The sequence below is a fragment of the Ursus arctos genome, unplaced genomic scaffold (assembly GCF_023065955.2).
Source record: "Ursus arctos isolate Adak ecotype North America unplaced genomic scaffold, UrsArc2.0 scaffold_4, whole genome shotgun sequence".
Taxonomy (NCBI): domain Eukaryota; kingdom Metazoa; phylum Chordata; class Mammalia; order Carnivora; family Ursidae; genus Ursus; species Ursus arctos.
Genome location: NW_026623056.1, coordinates 69,270,859 through 69,297,963, shown reverse-complemented (window position 1 = coordinate 69,297,963; position 27,105 = coordinate 69,270,859). Strand labels below are relative to the sequence as shown.

General features: G+C 35.5%; 1 long non-coding RNA gene across 7 annotated transcripts in view; it reads right to left on the bottom strand.

Annotated features, from left to right (window-relative positions):
• The window catches only part of LOC125281477 (uncharacterized), a 438,012-nt gene that overhangs the window by 192,115 nt on the left and 218,792 nt on the right, over positions 1–27,105 (bottom strand). For all 7 annotated transcript variants that reach the window (XR_008957336.1, XR_008957339.1, XR_008957337.1 and 4 more), the window contains one exon: positions 1,220–1,265. This is a non-coding gene — a long non-coding RNA (uncharacterized LOC125281477). The remainder of the gene's footprint in view (positions 1–1,219; positions 1,266–27,105) is intronic.

Genomic DNA, 27,105 nt, shown 5'->3' with positions numbered 1-27,105 from the left:
CTTTCCCATCAGTGAGGCCTTCCACTCTTCACTCAACCAGACCACCAAAAATAACATGCTCTTTCCATGCGGGATTAGAGCAGACACACATTTATTTTACATTCATTGTTCTACTGGATCCTCATTTCAGTTTATAAGTGGACAGGAAAGATATTATTACATGTATTTACAGATAAGGACACTCAGTATCCTAGAGCACGATGCTTTGCTAGCCACAAATCGCGCGAGCAGTGAGCAAAATACCGTGTACAAACACATGGCAAGTGTAAGAGATCATTACCTAAGGTATAAATAAATGCAACCTGCCTTGCCATTTTTAGGAGAACTTTTTGACTCCTGGCCCACTGTTGGTTTTTATGTTATTGTTGTTTTGGTTTTTGTCTTATGCCTTTAATCTGTACTGTTCTGTCTCTTTTAGGCATTGAGCAATTTGTCCTGAATTTAGAAAAGAGGTGCTAGAATGTGGGAGTGGGAGGTTGACCTACATCTGAACAATTTGCATATGATTCACCACAATTAAACAATTTGGTTTGAAATAGCTACAATTAAGCTATTATCAGAGAAGTATTTACTAGAGGAGAAATTCTAAATTTATCTTCACATAGGTCCTAGCCAAGAAAGGGGCCACATTTTCTGGCACCCTTATTAAGTAAAGCTAATAATGAAGTAAATTCTTCCAAATTAATATTTATATTACTAAATCACTGATGGCTAATTATACTTATGCTTACTTTGGTTGATTCTTTAAAAATTACAGGTTTAAAATACCAAGAAAAATGTGAAATTAGGGTAGATAAGAGAATCTCAGTTTCTAATAATATATTGCACATATTAACACACATAAATGTACATATTAAAAAATTGCTTTCCTGATATATGGAAATTGTACATGGTATGTCAAACTACCCTAAAATTATGGAGAAAGTAATATAAAAATATAAAAGAAAGAGTAAATTCTGTCTATTGTAAGATATAAACTATAATAATATACAATAAACTGTAGTAGTATATAATAGTATGGAAGAAAAATTCAAACTGATGATTAAATATTATGTGTTGGATGGTATCAAGTTTGGTGAATAAGCAGATGTAACAAATTTTTCAGTTATTCAGAATAAGCAACCTCAATTCTAGCTATGACTGACATGATGAATACATTATTGAAACAAAGCTAAAACAAATGCAACATATTTATAACCAGAAAGGTTCTTTTTCCTACCTTTATAGGTGCATGAAAAGGTCTCTGATTAATCTTCAAGGATACCCTAAAAAAGAAATGGAAAATCGATGAGATAGAAAGCAATAAAACAGTAGGCTTATTTTCACGTATTATCAACACTGAGTGTTAGTGGTCTCTTTGCTGGGTGTGGTCTATTTACCGTGGCAAGGCATTGGCTGTTCTGTCCACAACATACATGAGTCTAGCAATGCTGAAGGTGATACAGGGCACACAAACATTAGAATAAAAACATTATGTGTGGATTGAGCATTTTTGCTGTCTGTAGAGCATGGATGTAGTATTAAGACTTGTTCACACCTATTAACCACTTCAGTAATTTTACTATTGACAGTTGGTAAAGGTGACGAGGATAAAGTCAAATTACACCATATTGCTAAAATGAAGAAAGACAACAACTATAAAACAAACAAAAAATATTACAAAGACTTCTAGATTTAATAACATCATTTTTATGTCATCAAAAATATAGGTATTGGGACACCTGGGTGGTTCAGTCAGCTAAGCGTCCAACTCTTGATTTTGGCTCAGATCATGATCTCAGGGTTGTGGATCCAGTGCTCCTCGCCCTCTGCAACCCCCCACCGCCCCATCCCATCATGCTCCACCCTCAGCAGGTGGAGTCTGCTTGAGATTCTCTCTCCCTCTCCTTCTGCACCTCCCCCTACTCATGCTCCCTTTCTTTCTCCCTCAAATAAATAAAATAAATCTTTAAAAAATAATCCATATATACTCATATACACGTGAGTGTATGTATAGGTACTAATAATATATATGCATTCTATAGTGTGCATATATACATAGGTACTGAGATTATAGTCCATTTTGTGGATATGATCACATTTCAGCATGGAGTAAAATCAAGTCTTATATTTTAGAGATTTCGGAGAGATACGACCTGGCATAGGAAACTGCCGTAAGGAAATTCTGGTGCCCTTCATTAGAACAGATCTGGTCTTAGAACTAGAGGGCAGTTTAAAAATCGACTGGTCCAACACCGTCACTTTACAGAGCAAAACAAGGCTGTACAGCTAGCTGACGGCAGGACTAAGCGTCCTCTGTGCCTCCTATTCTTACTCATCCCCCAGTATTACACTATTTAATTCTTTGTAACTTCCAGGATTGGAAAGAAGTAGAGAGAGCGGAATCGTGTATTCTGTTCTTGGTAGGTCCCACCCTCTGGATGAAGCTTCATACTCCTGCTTGAATAAATGACCTATGTCATCAACATTTATTGCATCTGCTTCATTCAAAACTCCTTTCCTTGGTGAAGGGAGATACTAACGAATTAGATGACAGGATTCTCTTCCTATGCTGCTTACAAATCAAGGGGAGAAAGCAGGAAAAACAAGGGAAAAAGCACATGAGCCACAAAGCTGACACAACCAGTCAATAACACAACTAGCTGGATATGAGGGAAACCACCCAGTCGTCCTTCACATAAAATCTGGTTTTTGGGGCAGCCTTCAAAGAAAATCTAACATTGCTCTTTAACAAATGTGTTCCTTTCTGAACTGATCTGTACTATTATAAGTAGTAATGAAATCATTCTCCTTTGCTTTCTGGCTAGATTTCTTTTTTTTTTAAATATACAATTACATGTGATTCTTAATTAATGAAATGTAATTTTGGTAACAAAAACCATCGCTTATTAAACCCTTTCTTGTAAATGCTTTCAAAATACAATAACCCGCGGCCCAGTTTGTTTTAATGTTAACAGTAACCTCTATATTTTCAGAAAATGCAAGAACAGAATCAACATTACATGCACACAGAATCCACCTCTGTTCTATTAGGACCTAGAATTTTAAGGGACTGGGACTGAGAAAGCAGGAATGAATTAGCGGTAGGGATGTTTTCTTGTGCTATAATCGCGGAAACAGCTTGCGTATGCCACAGTGGAAGCTCATGGTATCAGTAAGCTACCTCTCCCCTTGCTGGACAAACTCAATGATTAATTCATGTTCCCTCTGCAGAATGTCAAAGGATAAGTGTCATAACTTTAGAAGTTACATCAGATATTTAAAAACAAACAAACAAACATTAGATAAAAAATGTTTCCAAAATGAGACATTGCAATTACTTGAGAGTTTGCAGTAGATCTAGCTAAAGTAGCTAGTGACTCTGAGAAGATAAAGCATTATTTAGTAATAAGACGTGTTTGCTGGATTTTATTACTCCAAGTTTTCGATACTGCTTAAATCATGAAGAAGGAATGCTCAGACAAAATTTTTTTGAGTGCCAAAGTTTGAGCAACTTAATCCAACCATATTTAAGAGAAATAAAGTCATAGAATAAATTATCAAGAAATATGTTCTTTGAAATTTCAGTCATCAGTAAAGTATAAAGTGGTTCTACATTTTCCTATAAGAAGCCATATGACTATAGTTCAGCACTCTTATTTTATAGATACATAAACACACACCCCCACATACACACCATGGTGGGTCGGCACAATTATGTTGTATACAAGCAAATATGGTTAAAAACTGAAATATACAATTCTATCCATTATGTATTTTATGTTCTCAAATATGCTTGACTAGGGACTAGAGTTTTGGCTTTTTAATATCTCTAAAATCAGGTAATTATGGTAAATAAGCATGTCTACAAGTTTCAAAGTGACATACACGGTACAAACGACTGCCAATTTAAGGCAAATTACCATAATGTAGAAGGCAAGATTTTTGTAGACAGTTGGAGAAGGACAAAGAAGTAAATGTCAAGCTACTATTTTTAATATAAAATTAATTAGAAACTCTTATTGCTCTCCACTCTCCTTCTTTTCCACTGAAGGGACTATTGCTTATTAAGATGCTACCAAAAACCCTTAAAAAGATCTCTTGTTTTAGAAAAATGCAGTTTAAACAACCAAGAGAATTTAAAATATTATACAAATGTGTTGAAGTTTTCATTCCTAAAGGCTTTAGTTCTTCCATCAATACAGGAGATCACAGAAAGTGTATATTCTACAAAGAGAGCAAGTTATTCAATGCATTTAAGAAGAGGAGCAAAATTAGACCTTAGCATTTCTACAGGAGTACATAGGAGACACCAACTTTGTAAGGTCTACAATATACGCCTCTAATATAAATAAGAATGATCTTTATAATGAACGTTAGAGAATTATACTTAACATTTATTAAAATAAAATTTAAAAATAGAGTTAGCAGCTTTTTAAAAAAGATTTATTTATTTGAGAGAGAGAGAGGGTATGCACGTGACAGTGGGGGGGGGGGAGCAGAGAGAGCAAGAGAATCTCAAGCAGACTCTCTGCTGAGCATGGAACCCAGGACCCTGAGATCATGACCTGAGCTGAAATCAAGAGTCAGACTTTCAACCAGCTGAGCCACACAAGCACCCCTAGTTAAAAGCTTTTTGATTGTCTAGATAAGTCCTCTTATTTTATGGATCTTTAAATGAATTAAGATATGTATTATAATATAATATTTATGAGTAAAGTCTAATTTTATTATCACAGCATATGTTTTACTTGGATTTCATTAAGCTTAGTTTAGCCATTTTAGGAAGAGTGAGCATTAAAAATGTCACATTTTTAGCTCTGAGGTTCACTTACAGTTCCTCTACAGGATTCACATTAAATATATTTAATGTATACTTTCTACTAGGATATTTTTACTTGAAAACCTATATTCTACTTGGTCAATGAAGAAAAATAAATCCAAAAATAAAATATAAAGCTGAATTTTATGATACTAAATTTTTTGACATTAACTATAAGTCAAGCACAGATATTTGTCCATTTGCCCAAATAAATGTATTGTTTCCACCTGGCCTTTTACACACTCCATTTTCTCTTCTGTACCCACAGTCTGAATGACCCAGTTCTACACTTTGAACCTAAGTCCAGGGTAGGGTGAGGGTTGTGTTAGTCTCTCAGTTTTGGTCAGTTTAATAATTACATCAGGAAGTTGTGGTTTAGTAAACAGCACACAGATTCTTCTCACAAAAGGGAGTGTAAGACCCAAAGCTTTTATAGTATTATAACCCTCTTCACTTCCTAACAATCATGGGATGATCTAAATCATTAGAAGGCCACTCCTGACCTTTTAAAGCCGAACTTCCTTCATGGCGCTACACCGCATGGTTTGAGATTAGTTCCAACAGTAACCTCACGTCAAAGGAATTTGAGAAGGCCTTTTTCCCCACAAAGGCTCAATTGGAGAGAAAGATATGACTGGTTTTCTGCCAGAAGACCCACTGTAGAGATTGATCTCTAGTGATCTTTTTTATTTTTTGTGCCAAGTGACAGTTGGAACATGCCCATTAGATGATTCTAGAAGTGTTCTTAAGCAACTTATAGAGGCCCAGCTAAGGTCTTGTCAGTTGATCAGAGAAAAGTAGTGACGGCATCCCAATGACAGATTGTCAGATTGTCATGTTTGATACCTTTCTGGAATAAAAATCTCCATGCAAGCAAAATGTGCTGTACTTTAAAATCACACAGATCCAGGAAGTGGAATTTTTGGCTATGTTTATAATATACATGACAAAGTAAGTTTCATGTCATTTATTAAAAACACACATGAACATACCATCTTTAAATGCAGTTTCTTTTGGAATAAATGAAATTCGCAGTATTTTATTCCTAAAAATATCTCAACATTTGGTGTGGAAAATACAAAAGAACTGATACTTTTCATTAAGGAAAGATTACATCTAAAATAAGAAATTCTTGTTCTTACAGAGTTTGTTTACCACCAAAAGTAATTGATTAGTAAATAAATACACACCATGACAAATGGTGGTAAGTGCAGCGAATAGAAATAGAGCAGGGAAGTGGGGAAATGAGGAGTTGGTGTTATGATTTTAGATAAGGTGGGAAGATCAAGAAACACAGGAAGGAAAAGAACACAAAGAAAAGATCACACTGATCCTTAGAGGCTATCATCAATCACCTTGGTTCTGCCATTGTGGATGTTTGAGTCTGAGATTCTCATTCATGTCACTGTGTGATCTTTCTGTAAAATAGGATACCCACCTACACCTTGCAAATTTTTGAAACACACAACTGATTGCAAAAATATCATAGGTAAATATCTGAAAAGAAAACACAGTGATTAAAGAGAATGCACAAGAATAGAACTTGGTGAGTTTCATATAGGACACCATCTCAGGCCACTTCCACATATTAGTGAAAACTTATCATTAGTATTTCCATATTATAGATAAGAAACAGATACTTAAGAGGAAAAGGTAACTTCCTAACGTCGGAAGGCTGTAGGGGTAAAGATAGGGTTTTGATCTGGGTCTCTGTCACTCTGAAACCCAGTTCTTGCAGCACCACCTTAATGACCCTCTGAAGGCCAAAACACAAGGCTCCTTCTGCCCTCGTGTCAATTCTTGCTATTTTTAATATCTTGTGTAATAACTGCAATACTTTATGTTTCTGCCATATCTTAAAAGTCTTCAAAGTATGTTCCTTAATTACTTACTGTCACTCTTATAAGAGTTCTGAAGTAGGTATTATTCAATAAAGTGAAGGAAAAAATGGTTCTATGATCATTATGTAACTTCATCTAATTGTGAGAAAGGTAGCACTAAATCTTAAGTTAGCATACTATGAACACATTTGTTTTTCTACTATATGATCCAACTTTAAGTTTGAGTTAGAAAAGTAGGGCAAAAGCTCTCAAAATCAGAAATGTAATTCTGTTTTTCCTTTGGGGATGAACCCATGTGGTAACAAATAAAAGAATTAAAAATCAAGTTCCTCCATTTTCTGATTTTAGCATTCTCATACTTTATCTTTCATAAACTTGTTTTACTCATTTTGTTCCCTAGCCCCAAACAAATTAATCAATTTACTCTCGGGACATATAAGGTTATACTTAATCAGACTTGATAAATTCCACCAATGTTTTAGTGTTTGCATAAAAATATATATGATTCAATTAATTGTTTATATTATCCATGATTATCTTAAAAGCAAACGTCAACATTAGCTATACATATTTTTCTTTCTTAGAATTCATCTATAGGTATTAATTATAGTCTGGACATAATAATTTGTTTTCATAGTATGATGACAGAGTTTTAGATGCTCCAAAGATTAAGATTTAATAGTCTACCATGACCCAGAAAGATAATTGCTCTTGTTTTATGATGAATATATGGTGGCTTATTATATACAGTATCAACTTGAGTTACTTAAATTAAATCTAAGTTCCTCTGAAATTTATGCCTAGGCCAATAAATCACTTGAGACACTGAAGTAAGTTGGTAGCTCCATTTTCTACAACTAAAGAGAATGGGTCAATAACTACATTTGACTAATACCCACATTCTCTATATGATAAACAATGAACCTCACTAGTCTAAGAGGTAGATCAATTAAGTTTTGTGGAAGATGATAAAACACCAGGGGAATGATATCAAATCTAGTCAGAAAAAAGTGCTCAAAAGAAGATTCTAAACCAGTCTATCTTTTGAATTGCTTGGCATTCTTTTATATAATCATATACTCTCATCAAGAGTTTATCTTTATCACTTTTCCAGGTCCTCAACATTTAGCAAATCACTTAGAATGTGTTTCTTGGACAGAACACACACACTACCTCCAAAATCTTAAGTTTACTTATCAATGATACTTGACTTTTATTTATTTACTTATTTTTAAGATTTTATTTATTTATTTGACAGAGAGAGAGGCAGCTAGAGAGGGAACACAAGCAGGGGGAGTGAGAGAGGGGGAAGCAGGCTTCCCACTGAGCAGGGAGCCCGATGCGGGGCTTGATCCCAGAACGCTGGGATCATGACCTGAGCCCAAGGCAGACACATAAGGACTGAGCCACCCAGGTGCCCAAATACTTGACTTTTAAATCCCCTTTTTGGCAAATGTATAAACTTCCAATTCTCAAATGACACTCTAACGTGGTGTTTTTGTTTTTTGTTTTGTTTTGTTTAATTTCATTAATGAACATATCCTCACATTGTTCTTCTACCCTTTGCCTAGGACTTCCTGACCTTGAAATATTAGAAGCCACAAAGTTGGAGAAAAATCATAAATATTGCATGGATATAATAGGAAACTGGAAAATGGCATCTAAGAAGCTACTCAATTATATAAAAACCATTTTTTCCTCCCCAGTTAATGAAATAGTGAGTTACCAACATTTTCAAAGCCATTAAAATTCAAGTGATTGCCCAATCTTCATAAAAGATATATGCAGGTTGCTGAAGGTGCAGAACAAACAACAGACAGAGAGATTTCAAAATATCCAGCTGGTGAGCTCACCCGTACATGACTGCAAAAATTTCTCCCCCCTCTAGACCTCTAGATTTCAAGTTCTCCATGCATAAAGACCTGTCACTCCCATGTCTCCCTGTATCTAGCATAGAGTCTGGCAAATGGTAGATGCTAGCTGAAAATTTCTTAAATATAAATTCTTCAAAATGTAGACTCAATTCTATACTCCTACTCATGGTTAAAATCCTTCAATGCCTTCCCGTTACTGTGAGAATAAAGACTAAAATCCTTCAGAGTCTACAAGGACCTGCTGGTTTAGCACCTACCCACTTGCCCAGGCTTGTCTCACATGAAACTCCTACCTTACTGTTGGTGCTAACCTGGGTTTTTCTAAGACTTTGTAGAAACCAGCCTCTTTCCCACTGACTAAAGACATATACTTTATATAATTATTTTAAAAATACTTCAAAATACAACTGTATAGAAGTATCAAAACTCATAAAACAGACTGTAAATATCCAACCCAGATTAAATAGGCATTACCATTTTGCTATGCTTGCCTCAGTTATCTTTTTTCCTCTAGTTCTTAAAAAAAATAAAAGGGGCGCCTGGGTGGCACAGCGGTTAAGCGTCTGCCTTCGGCTCAGGGCGTGATCCCGGCATTATGGGATCGAGCCCCACATCAGGCTCCTCCGCTAGGAGCCTGCTTCTTCCTCTCCCACTCCCCCTGCTTGTGTTCCCTCTCTCGCTGGCTGTCTCTATCTCTGTCAAATAAATAAAATCTTTAAAAAAAATAAATAAATAAAAAAAAAATAAAAAAGGAACTTAGCTCACTACCTCATTTTATTCAGATGTCTGCCCAGAAAGGACTTTTCTTACTACCAAACCTGAAAGGGCATCCCTTCCTAACATTTCCATCTTGTTTTGCTCTATTTTTCAGAGCAGTAATAACCACCGAAGATATATTTATTTGCTAAAATGTTTATTATCTGTCTCCCTTTCTAGAATGTAAACCTATGCTAAATAAATACCTTATCGTAGCCCAAGTTCAACCCAGCACATTCCCTTTCCCTTCCACTGCACCCCATATACTCATAACAGTCTGAAGTTGGCATGTGTGTTTGCTATTGGTAGCTTTTACTCTTCCTAAGATTGTGTGTCTCCTAAACAAAGATACTGCACAGGTCCCTTCCCTTTCTTTTGGCCAGGTTAACATCTATCCATCCTTCAAATTTTAACTCTGGTGGTACTTCATGCAAGTCTTCCTCTACTCGCTTGCTTATTCCTTTGCACTCCTTTTCAGCAATTGTGACAATTAACATTTTCCTTTTGTTTGTGTATGTATTGAATAATCGAACTCTCTTTGCCACTAGACTGTAAGCTCCATGAAGGTGGGGTCGATTCTGTGTTTATCAGTCCTGGCACGTTATAAGTACATAGGATACACTAGGAACTAAATGAATTGAGCTGCAACATAATTCAGAGGAAATGGTTCCTAATTTACTAAGGCCAGAAGTTAGTCATTTCCTTGGCCAGATTTTCCTTCTGCATTTTCCTACAAATGAAATTGTTAGCCTGACTAACATGAAACAAGGATAACAGGGTACTATTTCTCCTTGTCATACAGACATTTTTCTCCCCACAATATTTTATTATGCTTCTGGAGAGCCTGCCATTTGTCTCTATGAATTGGTCAGTGCACATACTGTTTCATATGTTAAGATAAACAACTTTATTTCAACACATTCCAAATCTAGAAGTCACCAAATTATATCTAGGCACCAAAGAGAAAGCTACTTTGTGGTATTTACTGATGTTTCAGTTAATCAAGTAGAAATATTTCAGATTGTTGTCTCATGATTCTCAAAAACATTCCATGTAAAATGTGAGCTCCAGTTCACCTAAGTTCCTGCTCAAAAGCTCATGTATTATTGGATCAAATTACACAGCATTTGTATTTTGAAACTGAGCCCTTTTCCCTCTGCCTTTTTTTCTCACATTCTTTGCAAACAATGTTTATAAGCACACACACACCTTGATTAAGAATTAAGACTCAGACAATATGGAAATATCTATATTAGTACATAATCATTTCTGTTTAGTTTTATAAAAACCAGACAAGTATAAGTTCAAGAAAACTTGAAAAAAAATCTTTTTGATTGAGTACTCTAAAAATATATTTACATAAGACTGGATTTTAATAGCAAATTTCTCCAGGCCACACAGAACTCTTATACCTACTCTCACATCTGCAAAGTTATTTCTTCAATTTATGGCTAAGAAGAACAGAAAAGTGGTATGAATTATGTTATAAAAATATCTTGAAACACTTTTATTAGATATTTGGTAACCATAGAAAAGCAAAGCATGTCTCTGGGGTAAATAAATAATACTTATGTTTATGTTGCATAATCAAGTCAATATATATTCTTTTCAACATGGGCAAAGACATATATATATATAACTTTGATGTATGATGTATAATAATAATTCCTGACATCTCCCCCCCCCCCCAAATTTAGTATTTAGGAGCAATTTTCAAAAAACAAGTTTGCTTTCTATGAAATCATCAACTCAGTCATTATTTAAAAATACATATTTTTTTCAGAAAATGTATTTAGTGTTTCTATTATTTACACAGATGTCTAAAACTCAAATTCTTACAGCAAGTTGGCAACATTAATTACGTGAACTGGGGTGAACTCTATTTGGCTGGAAAGTTTGTGTTAGGAATTTGTGACTTCTGCTTTAAAGAAAGATGAAAATGTCTCCTACATATACCTATTTTTCCCCCATATGCAGCAATACTCTTAAATTAATTAATGCATCTACATAGTGCTTGCTTATATGCAAGTTATTGTTTAAGTTGTCCCCCAAATTCCAAAGAATAGTAAACATGTGTTTCTGTTTCAAGATGCCTATTGTCTAGTGTGTTAGACAAACCCATAACTGGAAAAATGATAACTGAGAGTAGTAACAGCAATGATAGACATTGAGAGAGTTATGCACAGGATATTGTGGGAACATGGATTAGGGTCATCATTTCTCACTGGAGTCAGAAAGAGGGTGAGATCAATCTGATTTTACAAGGACAGGTAAGAATTACCTGCAATTGGAATTGGCAAAATTTGGGAGTGTGAAGAGAAAGCCTCCAGACAAAGAGATCAGCATAAACAAAATCCCAGAGAGAAGAAACAGCATGGTGTACGAATGAAACCTCTATCACTGAAGTGTTACATAGGAGATGAGGCGGGGAGTGACTAGAGATGAAACTGGAGAATTTGACAAAGCCCAGATCATGGATGACCTTATGTTGTATTAAGAAGTTTATCATAATCCCTATGACAGCTGAATTTACTCTTATTGCCAAATCTTACATGATGTAACGAGGTGGCTTAGTTTCTGTTTTGAGAAGGATTGAGAGGAAATATGAGGATTTATTAGAATAGAATATCTTAGTTGATTACTAAATTTTCCATAGATTTAAGAATGGGAAGTCATGGCATTGATGCTATTATTTCCTGTTCTTGTGATATACAGTTGGTGTTTCTCAATGTATGTGTGGGGTAATATATTAGGAATTCTCTTTAATTGCAGATTACTAAGGAAAGACTTTGGATGGAGAAACAAATTAAGAGGGTTTTGTGGTAAGTAGAAGAGAGATGATGAGAGTTCTAAACCAGATCAGTTGGAATACACAGGGAGGAGGAGGAAAGTTTCAAGAACAATTTAGGAGGCCATATTGGAAGGAGTCAGATGTGGGTGATGATGTTGAAGGAGGAGTCACAGGTGACTCTCCAATTTCAGCTCGGAAAACTGGTTCATTCTGATGCCACCACCTAGGATAGAAGTTATAACAGTAAAAATAATTTTCAAGAGAAAAATGCTGAGATGTGACTTCGAGATTGAGATACTGGTAGAGTCACCAAAAGGGCACTGAATATGTAGCTCAAGTAAGAAGTCGTTCTGTTGGAGATAAAAATTGGGGGAACTATGAGCATACTAGGAAGATTTCAAATTATGGGAATCAATTTGCTCACCTAGAAACAGTGTTCAGATTTTTAGGGAGAAGAATCCAAGAATGATATGGGGCACCTGGGTGGATCAGTCGGTTAAGTGTCTGACTTTGGCTTGGGTCATGATCCCAGGGCCTGGGATCAAGCCCCAAGTCAGACTCTCTGCTCAGCGGGGAACCTGCTTCTCCCTCTCCCTCTGTCTGCCGCTCACCCTGCTTGGGTTCTCTCTCTCTCAAATAAATAAATAAAACCTTTAAAAAAATCCAAGAATGATAAATAATAGTGTTTGTAAGAGAAAGCATCCCCTGAAGGAGACAGAGAGGAGAAATGGTGAAAAATGAGAAAAAAAAGAATGGGGAGAGTCACAGAAGTCAGCAGAATTTCAAACAGGGTGGTTGACCAAGTCAAATGCATCAGTGAAGTCTAATAAAGTAAAGACTACATATGGACCCTTGCATTTGGCAATTAGGAGCTATTAGGAGATCACAGGATAACAGAGTAGTTTTAATAGCTTTACAAGGGCATAAATTATATTTTAAAATTACCTGATAAAGTTTTTCTTATGTTTGTTGAATAAGTAAAAGCAAGACTATGATTTCTTCCATGTACCTATAAACCACAAATAAAATATTAATTTGAAAATAGACCATTTCTATACTACTTTAAATATACAGAAAGATGAATCACATTTTAATAAAAATATGTATAAGTTTCAAGGTGCTTAGAGTTTAATGTGTTAGACTTAGATATAAAGGTGCTCTATAAGGACTAACTATAATTATTATGCATTTATTTATCACTTATTTATATCTATTGTTATTTACTTCATTATCATTACCTTTTCAAATATTTATCTAAATTATTATTTCTTAAAGGAGTATAAAAGACATATTATTTTATATAACTTAAAAACGTTTAAAATAAATCAATAGTTGGAGATATTTTACATTATAAGAAATTCTCTTTGAAATGTTATTTATTTATTTATTTAAGATTTATTTGTTTATTTGAGAGAGAGACAGAGAAGGGGCAGTGGGAGAGGGAGAGAAACAGACTCCCTGCTGAGTGGGGAGCCTGACATGGGACTTGATCTCAGAACCCTGAGATCATGATCTTAGTCAAAACCAAGAGTCGGATGCTTAGCCAACTGAGCCAACCTGGTACCCCTGAAATGTTATTTAAACACGGGTAAAAAAAAATTAGGGCTTTGATTTTGTATGAAGTATAAATCATAGGTAAAAATGTGGGAAGAAAGGCAGGGCAAGTTAGGTTAGTCTACATTCAAAACTCATAGGGTGGCAGGTCACCATTCTAAATAATGGAGTCCATTTACATGGTGTCCAACTGTGAGCTCTCCAAATATTAGGGACCCTCACAGCATGACTGTGAGAAGAAAAACTCAGTTCTTCGATTTCTAATCCAGAAAGCACTTTGGGCTTATCCGAGAGTCTTTTCAAAATATGCATGTCAAAGGCCCACTCTAGACCTACTGAAGCAGAATATCCAGGAAGTGGTCCAAGGCGTGTGCTCTCTGTAAAGGCCCCTGAGATGATGCTGATGTTCATATGTAGATAAGAATCACTGTCCTACATGGGAAGGAGGATTGCTCAACCCCCAGATAATGGCCTCTATTTTTAATTTAGTCTTCTGCTTCAGTCAACTGTCATGATGAACATAGAATTATTCATAAAGTTCCTTCATCAACCAGAAGGATGAAACTTTTCACCTGTACCAGAAAAGCTACAAGGTGGGCAAAAGATTGATAGGGGGTTTCCACTTCTCTCTTAGGAAATAGAAAGAGATCCTAGGACTATCTCTGTTAGGTTTCAGTTACTTTTTCTAAAATTTCAGTTTGTAACCCTCCAGATTTTTCAATTAAACCAGGGGTAAAGGGGAGGTCCGACTCATTAGGATCCTCATCTGAGTGTACGAATGCCTTCGAAAGCGGCTACCTATTATGCTCTTGAGAGCAGTGATTGGCAAAGTGTGTGTGTGTGTGTGTGTGTGTGTGTGTGTGTGTGTGCATGCTCGTGTGTGTGTGTGTGTGTGCGCTTAGTGCGGCATATTTCCCTTCTTGATGAAGAAAAGCTACGGTTCCAGTAGTCACAGACAGAGTAAACTGTTTGCAATATAATTATCAAAGGGAAGGAGGGAAGGAGGATGAGAGGAAAGGAGGGAGGTGGAGAGAGAAATAGAGAGAGAGAAAGAGAGAGAGAGAGAATTTCTAATACATTGGTATTTTTGCTGATCTATAATAGGTTTTAAGATTTTCACAAATGTAATCACTATTGGTATTATTCTTACCATGTTTAATTCACACATCGTGTAATTCTTCCCCCACTGGTAAAGGAGAATGGGAAATATAGGGTAGGCATCATTGAGAAATGATAAAAGAACTGAGAGAACTGGTAAAGCGGAGACATTGCCTGGTCTAGGAAGACAGATCACATCGCCTGAGAAAGTAATGTTCCACTTTTTGCTTGGATGTGAATGGCAGGGACAGACAGTTACACCGCTTTTTTGAAACATCCGTCTTATTTCTGCTCCAGCTTTCCGCCCACATCCTCAAGGACTACTGCTCTAAGGAATCCAATTCCTTCCAGAATTATCTGTTCTTACACACAAATTTCATCTAAGTCATTTAATGATCCTTCCCCAGTGCTCCTGATCTAGACCACAATTCTGAGAACTTGGAAAACAAAAATCAGCAAAGACAAAAATGATAGTCTGAGTAAAATTTAGACTTCTTTGACCAAAAAAAGAAAAGGGCTGGATTTACTTAAATATGTATAACGTGTTCCCCAATGAGAACAGAATAAAAAGAAACTATGAAATTTTTGGAGGAACAATTTAGGTCTTACATATACAGTGATTGAGACTTGCAAACTGACTTTAAACGTCTATAAGCCCATGCTCGTTGTTTTTCTCAATGGAACCGTTCTCTCACTCATTTTGATTCCAGACTACTAGCCTCCTTTCAGCTCCTTCACATAACTTATTTCCTCTAAGCCCAGACCTTTGAACGTGCTAGTCTTTTTTTCTGGCAGTCCCTTGCAAACAATTCATTTACCCTCATGTATTTACTGACCACCTATTATGTGACAGACACATTTCCAGGCACTGGGGATATGTCAGTGAAACAAGAGAGGTATGCCCGCCATCATGGACTTACACACCACAACTAGTGGTAGAATTCTTTCAGGATGTCTCAACCTCAGCACTATGGACATTGTGATATAGATAATTCTTTGTCGTGAGGTCCTATCCTGTGTAGTGTAGGATGTTGAACGGTATCTCTAGCCTCCACCCATTAGATGCCCATAACACTCCTTTAGGGGTGGCAACTCGGAATGTCTCCAGACCTTGCCAATAGCCTCCTGGGAGGAGCAACGTCACCCACAGATGAGAAGCACTGGGTAACTTACCAGCAACTGTTACATTTGCGATTTTATATTTATTGCGGTATAATTATTAGAAGACTGTCTTCTCCCACAAGATACACCTGTTCCCAAAGAACACGTAATATGTGTTTTTCTTCTCCCTTTACTATTCCCAGCTCCTAGGACAATAACTAGCATATAGTAGACACTGAATAAATATATTTTAAGGGACTGAACAATGAAACCAATTGGCAAAGAGCTTCCTTCTCTCCAACCTGCTAGATGTCCTTATGTGCTTACCCTTCAGCATACTTACTATACGGGATTATAATTGCCCACTGTTTGGTCTGTCTCATCCCTCTCTCATCCACCAAACTGAACATTCCTTAAGGGCAAAGACGGTGTCAGATCCATCTTCATATTCTCACTTCCTAGCACACTACCTGACAGATAAAAACCTGATGAATGGATGGGTGAGCAGCAACACCGACAATCACTGCACATTCAACATGGGGCAGGCACCAAGCTGGCTGATTTGTGCTATACATACCCCATTTCATTTTTACAAGAAATTTGGAAGGAAATTATATAATCTCCATTTTGACAGAGCAGGGGCCTGAAACTTAGATATTAAGAAACATGCCCCAGGCATGACAAGGTACAGTCAGAATCTGAACTTTTTGAGGTCTGATGCAAAAACCTGAAGCATTACTCTGACTACATAGGTGGAAATTTCTTGGCTGTGTCTATGAGAATCAGTAAGTGAGTGAGTCAGGAAACGGCACATGGAAAGCAACCCATTTTTTTTCCCTTCAAATCAGATTTGAATAACATTTCAAATTACTATCTGGACCCAAGTAGTTTCAGAAGAAACACATCGATGTGTGAATGAGAAGGTTTCCTGTTACCTAAGTTTTTTGGGTGGGCAAAATTTCACTTGAAAACTAAATATAGTTAAGAAACACTAACCATAGAATACCAATTTGGTCAAAATTACATTTTTTAAGTCAAATTTCTGTTTCTTTAGCTAATAATATTTTGCCATGGGGCACTTTATTACAGAATCAACAGTAAGTTTTAAATATAAAAATACTTTTTTAATTTTAAAACACTTGCTCTTCAAGTACTTTGACAGACTTAAATTTTAAGAAATGACATGGTTTTGATATCTAGTGCTTAATAAACCATTAAAAAGCTCACACATTACATTTTAATAATTAATTTATGTTATTTTCTCATTATTTTTTCCACAATTACATATTTTCTAGTGACTGACTTTATAATTATTTTTAATATGCTTTCACTTCTCTTCCAGCCGACAGATTAAAATGACACATGTATATATCAGACAAGATTTTTATCAATTTTATGAGAGAACTAAAGACTAAAGAAAGGAAATAATTTCTGTCTACAGAAAATTTATTAAAAGGTAGAATTCAAAACATACTCTCAGTTTTTTGAATATTCGCAAGAAAATATCATAGCATAAAGCAGGTAACATAATAACAATGACAATGTCTCAAGTATGGGCTTCACTATTTTTAGAGTACTCATTTTAGAGCATATTCAAGGATACTTGCAGAATCCTGACTGTTCTGGAAGGTAGGCTTGGTAACAATTATTATTTTACATGTTGTTGCTGAGAAATCTGAGATTTGTATGATGTGAAACACATTTCCAAGTTCACTGAGAGGGTAAAGGGACTAACTTGAAGCAATTCACAATCTCTGAATGTTGGTTCCCACCTAATGTTTAACTACGCTTGCTGCTTTTTCAAATGGATGATTACATAGATAGTGCCTAAGAAAAATGGGAAGAATTAAGGGCCATTAGGTTAATATTCTAATCAAGTTCCAGTCCGAAGATGCTGTACTTTCTTGGTATGTATTCATTTTCCCTTTTCTTAAAACATAAGCATTCAATTCTATGACTGGTTTTGAAATTACTAAATAAGGTTTGTTTTCAATTTTTACATGGTATAAGTTTACCAATTTTATTTCACAAATATCAATGACCTGCTATAGAAGTAACTCGGGCTTCCCACCAGAAGTGCCTCTATAAAACTAAAGTGCTCCTAACTTGAGATCATACCTATAAGTACTTGTATCTTCTGAAGGGAGATTTTTTTCTGTTGGGATAGTTAAATTTATTGGAATCTACCCATTGCTCCAGTTTCATTTTCTTTTTATTAAGTGATTATCTGCTCAAATTGTTTCCATTACTTTCATCGCCTGGAGCAGTGCTTTTCAATTTACATCTGCTCACGGTGCACCCGAGGGCAAATTCATCTTCAGAGTTTCCTCCCATTAAAGCAAGTGGCGCTGGTATTGCCTGCCCGAGTTACAAAGCCAGGACTTATGGAAATGCCTGGTCTCTGAACTTCCAAAGGACTTTGTGCACCTTATCACTCATTTGACATTTATGTATGTAGGACCTTATATTTATTAACTTTTGGAAAACTTAATATTTTTTCTTCACAGACATATAAACCACCAAAGTTAGAAACCTCGTTATATTTCCTTTCATCTTAACAAGACTCACACTAATGAATATAGTTGGTGCTCAGTAAATATTTGTTAAGAAGATTAGCTAATTTGACCATAAACTGATCTAACCAAAATGAGCTTAAACTCCCCCCACTTAAGATCAGAATCAGAATTAAAACGTTCAAAGCATCACATTGTTTGCTTCAAATGAGGTTCCGTTTCATTCAAATCATTAAAACAAACCTAATAAACTCAGCTCAATTCCAAATAGACTAGAATCCAAATAAGCCTTTACCAAAACATACAGTTTTAGGACATACGAGAAAGTGTAAGATGCAAAATAAAAGAGTCTGGACTCTCATAACATCCAGTTACCCCTGAACGTACTTGGCAGCAACAATGGCAGGATGGAGTTCCATCCAGGGCAATTCTATTCAAGGAAGAGCTCCCCACTCATATTCCTTTAGTAGCCTTTGCAAAAATTATGAGAAAAATGATGTTTGATTTTCTTCTCACCCTAAATTCAAACAAAATACTTCTTTCTCTTTGTTCTCTTTTCTTGTTTTGGAAAAAAAAAAATTAGGGGGGAAATGTTGACAGGAAAAAAAAAGATTTAAAGTCAGGAAAAAATAAGCATTGTATCATTCTTTTAAGTTCTCCTGTTCCCTCAACTTGTTTACAAGCTTGCATGCCTGTGTACATACGCACTGTATATTCGTTTCACATATGTATATCACTGCTCTATGTTTAATGAGCACTGCCAAAATCTTGCTTTCAATACTATCGGAGTTATAGACAGGATAGAAAGGTGGCAAACATGTGAATCTACTCAAAAGTATTTGAATACCACAAAAAATGCCTTTTTATTGTTGAGTTAATATCTAATATTCCAGCTTTATATCTTCTCCAACAGTTGAAATATAGAAACAGCTACAGCAAGAATCCATAATTCCTAAAACTTGCATTTACCACATGCTTAATATATGGTGATTAAATTATTATAAAAATTAGTTTGATTCAAACTCTAATGGGAAGCAAAATCTGGAAAAACATGGCAAAAAATGAGAGTTTGAGCTCAGATTAGGCATTCAAATGCTAACAGCTAGTTTATATATAGACATAGACATCTAGATATAGATATGTAAATACTTAGATATACTTTGTGTTCTGAGAATGGTTACTTACACACAGGTTATATAACTGCTATACATTGAATTGGCTACTTTCAGTGTTTTTTTTTTTTTTTTTATTCCGAAAAAAATGAAAACGAACGAACTGCAAAGCAGACTTCCTTAGAAGAGTCCCCATTGGTTATTTGGCTCAAGCCCTTACTTTAGAAGTGAAGAAACTCGGATCCAAAACAGTTTAACCGACTTTCATTTGAAACCTGAAATACAAATCCATTTGTGGATTCCTTTTCTAATAAGTGAGGAGCCTGGTTGGCAATTCTTTAAATAGTGGTGTTATTTGCAGCATCCATTTCACTGAAAGAGATGTCCTTCATGCCTGGCAACTTGTTTGCCAGTCATAAGGTTTCACCAATGCTAACTCCTGTCTGTAGTTTCTGCTTTGTTCCCGTGCCCATTCTTCAAAGGCTTGCTCAAATGCTACTCCTTCTTAATGATGTCTTCTTTGGTCATCCCAGCTGGAAGTGATCTTTCCTTCCTCTGATCCTCCAGAGCAATTATCACATTCTGTCTTGTAATTCAACATGGCTTAGTAGGAGTGAATGGATGGACTCTAAAGTTAAGCAGACAGGGGTTCAAATTTTGGTTTCCCTGCTCACAAGCAAATAAAAGGTAGGCATGTCAGCTTCTCTGAGCTATAGTTATGGATAATTATAACTACTTTCTTTCTTTGTTTTTGCCCTGCTTGCAATATGTAACAAAACATATTAAACTGCTAGGGAAGTTTTATTTTTTTTATTTTTATTTTATTTTTTTTTAAAGATTTTATTTATTTATTTGACAGAGATAGAGACAGCCAGCGAGAGAGGGAACACAAGCAGGGGGAGTGGGAGAGGAAGAAGCAGGCTCATAGCGGAGGAGCCTGAAGTGGGGCTCGATCCCATAATGCTGGGATCACGGCCTGAGCCGAAGGCAGACGCTTAACCGCTGTGCCACCCAGGCGCCCCAAACTGCTAGGGAAGTTTTAAATCAATATGTCACATACACTTAGGAACTATTTCCTACATATCTTCAACACACCACAGCCTGGACTAGACTTTTTCAAAATATGAAAGTCACATGGTCATGTATGTAACTGTATTTCCTATCTTCCCAAACAGAAGATTCACATCTTCAAAACAGGGGCTATAGAGATTACCATATTTTACGTTCTATAGTGCTACAGTAGGTGTTTGACAAATAGCTGAAAAAAATGAATGAATGAATCAATGAATGGGAAATCAAATTGATTATTAGTCTTATTGGAAACTTGATCAGCAAGTTGTCAGAAAACATTACAAACTGTTTAATAGCTAAGTATTCATTCTACACAAGAATGAACTATTTTTGTTGCTAATGTTAAACCATCTAAAATGAAAAATAGACTTGTTCTATAGATGTAATGAATTTAGATCTTTTCACCAAGGGATATACATTTGATTCATTAATAATTTCATATGGAAGTTGTTAAATGAAATTAAACTTTTATTAAAATTTCTACATGGACTGAATGCTTGAATTTATAGATATAAATATACCTGCAAAATTGTTCAACCGAAGGGAGAAAACACTATTTCTACTATTAAATACATTTATGATTTATTTTTCTCATATCAGCATATCATCACTCCTCAATATCCCAAGCCATCTAACAACTATGGATAAATTACAAATGTCTGCCACGGCATGACTCAATGCTTTGCATATTTAAATGCTTCAACACTCAAACCCTACAACCATAAAGCAGTATAGTCAACATTGGCAGATTCATCTTTATGATGGGTTTTTATTCTCGAAAAGGGTTAATGCTCAAAGAATCCTTTGTTTTGTGACAAGTATAATGTGAGGACCCTCAAAACCCTGATTTATCATTGCTCCTTTTTTTTTCTCTTTCTTTCCTGGTGTTATTTTTTAAGTGCTCGCGATCCACGTTGGATAAAAAAAGACATCTGAGGTCCAGAGCTGAGAGGTTCAGGGTGGGAGGGGGCCGGCTATTTTGAATCTTGTGACAGTGAGGTTTCGTTCACTAAGGAGCTCTCTGTGGGTTTCTGGCATTGTAAGTGTTTTGTCTGCTTGCAAGCGAGCAGCTGATGGATGGGGAAAATGTTCATTGATTTGTAGTGCCTGCACTGCAGCCAACCGGCACTAGAATGAGGTGGCACCATCATGAATCTCTCAACTATGCATATTTATATGCAGCTGCTGTACTTCTAAACCTCCAGTGAATACAAAGTACTTGTGTGGCCACCAGTTCACACAATGCCGTCCTGCCGCATGCTCTGATTTAACTACTGTATGGAAGAATAGACTTGGGGGGCTCGGTGGGATATAGAAAGGAGAGGTAAGCATGGAGGGAGAAAAGACTCTTGCACAATTCCTTTTTCTTAGATAGTCAAGAGAATGAAATGAATGTGGGAACAAGTAGGGAACATTCTAATAAATGCTTTACGTGCTTGAATCTCAAGTTCTAAAATTGATTAATGGAAACGAAATCCTTCTAAAGATGGTGTTTTCAGGGAGCAAAGCTTTGGGACTACATGATAATGATGTGGTTAAAATATGCTGGCACCACTGAAACCATCATAGCACTGAGCTGTGTGTATGAGAAAGTCTCTCCCCTGGGTAAACCACAGCTTCAGTATAGAGAAATAGATGAGATGCTATACTTGGTGGGGGGCGGGAGGAAGGAGAGAGGGAGAGGGAAGGAGAAATACAGAATCTTTAATAGCACTGGAAAGAAAATGTAAGTGAAGTGAAAATACGAAGTTATTTAAAAAAATACAGATGAAAGAGAATTGGTTTTAGAATGGAAAATGGAGCAGATAAAGGGTGGTTTGGAAATATGAAAGCTATAGGGCAAGGTTTGAGAGCTGAAAGCTTAGAAGAAACGAAGGGATATACTGTGAGCTGGGAAATGAAATTCAAGGAATACAAGAAACAAAGAGAAAAGGATAGTCAAAATGAGAATCCTCTCTTTCAAACAGCACAAAAATATTTACTTGAGATATGTAGATATATATGTAGAATTATAGAGTCTAAATAGTTTTATAAAAATGTAGTTTTATTGGGCTGTAACATTTGTGGCACAATAAATCTGTATGGTGGGAGATTTTAGACTTGATCAGTAAATTTCATTTTCCCAGCATTTAAGGAGAAGGAATTAAAGAGACAAGAAGGGAATTGGGAAAAATTGAAAATCACATAAAACTAACAGCTACTATGAAATTTTTCTCGTTCATAAAGTTCTGAAGGCCAAATTCAGGTAAAAGCTATTGACAACAATAGTCCCACAGTGCATCTGACAGAAATTCATTTTATTATAAGATTAGGGCTCAGCTCCAATATAAGCTGTATCAAAGCAACATCATGTGAAAAGTCAAATTCAATATCTGGGTACAGTTTGATTCCATTATCAAAAATAAGCTTTATGCTTTTCCATGTAGAGTTAAAGCACTAATTCAGCCCAAATTGCAGCTGCTCTTTTGACCAGAACATAAAATGGCCCTTTTCTGAATAATTCTCTCTGAGTTTTCCAGGCAGGGTGTCAAACCTTATCTCCCATGGGTCCAGGGAAGATGGATTGAATCTTGAAAGTTATAATGCCAGAGCATATTCAATGCTGGTATTATATTCTAGTCATTTAGCCTTCATTAAACATGTTCAGATTTTTAAAACAATATACAAAACCTCAAAATTGATTAGGAGTTTCTCTCTTCTGGCACAGAAACACCCTTATAATACAGTAATATTAGACACTGGGCTAGGGATGTACTCCACCCAGTGGTGTGTCAGAGTAAAAATGCATTTAATAAAAGCTAACCCTGACCTAATTTCTTTCTATTTTTCAGCCCCCAGAATGGTAAAATGTTAGGTAAACATGTGAAATGTAATGTGAACTTTACTCTTCATAATGACAAAATAGGAAAGGCACATTACCATTTTTGAAAGATCATGTCTTCCAATTTTTCAATTAAAAATAAGTAAAACCTTTAATACAGCTCTCATGTAAGGACTATAAATAACCTAATCATTTGCACATATGTATGTGCAATACACACACACACACACTGATAAAAGTGACAGTTTCTGAGGTCACTAAGTTGTTGTCATTTAAACTGATACATGATAAACACCATTTTCCTGACACAGAAACCAAACCTGAATGCTAAGCAAACAAACAAACAAATAAAAAGGCAAGCCAAACTACTGATGACTACTAGAATGCTTGAGAATGGGCTCCTCCCATTAACTACACTACCTGATTTTCTGGTCTAACCAGAACATCTTGCCCAATCCTGTTGAAATATCTTAAGTTCTGTTTGTTTATGCCCTTGTTGCAGTTGGCAGAGAATAGAGGAAATAACAATGGAATCTTTCTTTTGTGATTTATCTTTATGATGATCAAAGACTATTAGACATCAAAGATACTAACTTAGATAAACAGTGTTCTGAGATTAGGTCCCCCCTAGGAAAGTACATTTTAAAAATTCTGGTTATCAGTTGCTTCTTACAAAAATTGAGCAAAAATAAAAACTGAATGAGTTTGGACATCTAATGCTGGATTGGAGTTTTCTCATTTAATTTAATTAATTAATTTATTTATTTATTTATTTATTTATTTAGGAGTTTTCCCATTTTAAACATGGAGGCATATAAAAGCCCATGTTTCCATTTAACAAACAAAGAGAATGTAGTTTGAACAAAAATTGAGATTATATTAATGATATAAATATATAGTAAAAAGCAACTTTGGACTTTGCCAAATGGCAATTTATTCATATTCTAAATCTGCCATTAAACAGATACTTAATATTAGGCTAGTCATAATATTTTTGAACCAAAATTTCTTTACATCTTAAAAAATGTACTGCTAAAACCAATTTATTTCCACTGCCAAGGAAGAAGAGGATTAGTAATTCCTAATTTGTTTTGTATTATGAACCTCTGGAGAATCTGATGAAATTCAGGAACCCCTTTGCTAGCAAAATATTCCTATCCATAGACCCACAGTGATTTTCATATAATTTCAGGATTTCATGAATCCCCTGCCACTACTCATGTACTTATATGGAGACCATGAGCTTCATGTAATGAAGATCTGGATAATCATTTATTAATTTGGTTAACTCAATCAATAGACTAAATCACTTATTTCTGTCCTCAAGTCGCAAGCAAGGTGTCTGGCCCAGAGTTAGTACTCAGTAAGTTTGGGACTTATAAAGTTGTTTTAAAATGAGAGCTCTGAGCTAGGGACTTTAAAATTGTAATCTGTTCTGAAAAACTTGAGTTAGCATGAAAGTAGAAACCAGGAACCACATTAACACATACTTGGTTCAATGAATATTCAGACTTTCCTGCGGTGTGATTTGAGAAAAAGAGAATATTGGACAAAAATGTTCATGTGTATGGAAATGTGGAGTAGGTGGTATCTTCACTGAATTTTATGTTGTTTTTATATAATGTGAATGTCTCATAAGTTCCCATATAATTACTCCATTGTCACTTCATGGAATACAAAAGTTTTCCTTATGAAACACTTTTAATAAAAGGCGATGCAGAATGTTTAGTCATTGTTCATTAACTAATTGACTCATGTGTTACATATGACATCATCTGTAATATCACATTTATAGCCTTACCACTATGAGTCTTGTCAAATATATAGTCCTGTTCAACACAGCAAAGTAAAAAAAACAGATACAGTCTAAGCTCATTACAAAAGGGCTCACTGTTACACTGGACCCAGTTTATATCCAGGGTCAAATGATGTCCCTAATAGAGCATAACATCCCCACTATTACTCAGAGAGCCCAAAGAGTAATGTTAGCATTACTCTCATTTGTTATATTATATTATGATTACATTGCACTACCAAGGCAGTTTTTCAAAGATTTAGCTTAACCAAGGAGAGAAGACATTTGTAGAAATGAGTACAAATTATGAGGAAATTTAACACTGGAGGAGTTACCTAATTTTTCTGAGAGGCTTCAACTTACACAAAATGTTCAACATAATAGTAGCTGTCATTTTTAAATGCCAGAATCAAGGTAAAGTGAATAGTTACATACCAGGTATATTGAATACATGGTAACTGCTACATCATTATTCCCAGCTTTATTAGTATACTCATGCAGCTAGTTAAGTATGATCACAATAGAACTTGGACTCACTCAAATTTTCCTGTGCCCTTCCAGTAAAATAAAACAAACAAAACCCCCCAAACCCCTAAAACTATCCCCCTAATAGACACCACTTATAAATCTGGAACATCTATTCACTAAACTAATGTTCAAAAATAATTCTTACATGGCCAAATTTAGTTCCAAAGTTGCTTAAAATAATATTTAGTAACTTCCTGCCTCCAGTGTTTGTTTCTAAAAGGATAGTAGGAATAAAAGTTATCATCACGGGGCCTCTGCACCAAGTACAATGCTCAGAACAATCCGTCTTTTAAATACCGTTGAAAATGTGTATAGTATTATAGAACTGCAGTGTGTATTTCCTTTGAATCAGGATCTGATGACAATGATCTCACCTCAAATCAATATTTGCGCATATAAGTGTTTACTGGTTATAACTACTGAGCAATATACCAGGGCATTTTTGACACATTCAAAACTCTGAAATACATGCCTTTTTTGTTTGCATATATCCCTGTCACTGTTGCATATGTCACTGTGGAATAGGCATCTGTTGCATAGCAAAACATCTGTACTTTAATTTGATACTTAAATATTTATGGAGATGCATGATTACCTCTTAAGTGAAATAATTTTACTGATTATCCTTTAGTTTTATTTATAGTAAGGGACTAAAATAAAATAGTGGTTGGACATTCCATTTTATTCCAAAAGATGAAAGATCTTAACAGTGTTTCCTTTGTTTAATATTGACATCTATTATGCATGAATCTCTTCGGATTTTTTTTTTTTTATCTTCTTATTTGGAGCAAAACTGACAAAATTTGCTTTATCTTCAATGAATTAAGGTGCCTCCATTCAATAACAATTTTGCTCCTAATTCTTCCAGAAAGTTGCTTTGGAAGATATAAGAATATTATCAGAGGATAGATTTAGGAGATAGAAACATTATCAGAGGCTATAAAATGACTCACTGATAAACTCCAACTGTGCCCTGCTCCAGGGTAATAATAATTTGGTCATTTTTCAAATTAGTCTAATTCTCCTGACTTTTGCTTTACCTCCAATGGCAGAGGGTAAGGAACTCTGAAATTGGGACAAAGGAGGCTCTCTGTGTTTATACACATTATGAAGGGAAACCAAAGGTTATATTTATATCTAAATTGAAAATTAGTTTTGTAGAGAAATCTTGGCCTGGAAAATGAAGACAGAGTTGAATTTCTTTTCCAGCCTCTAGTCATCTCAGAGATTCACAATGATAGCCTGAGGCAGAGCATTCCCTAACTCTCTGTCTCTATTTCACCACTGAAAAATAAGACCAACACTTTCAGGCTTCCACCTTAGCTACACCAGAATAATTTTGCAAAAATGAATGTCAATGTGCGATGTGCAAACACACAGTATCAATCTTAAAGGATATACGGATAACCTCTGAATTACTACACTGCATCTAGTTTGCAATCGAAGGAG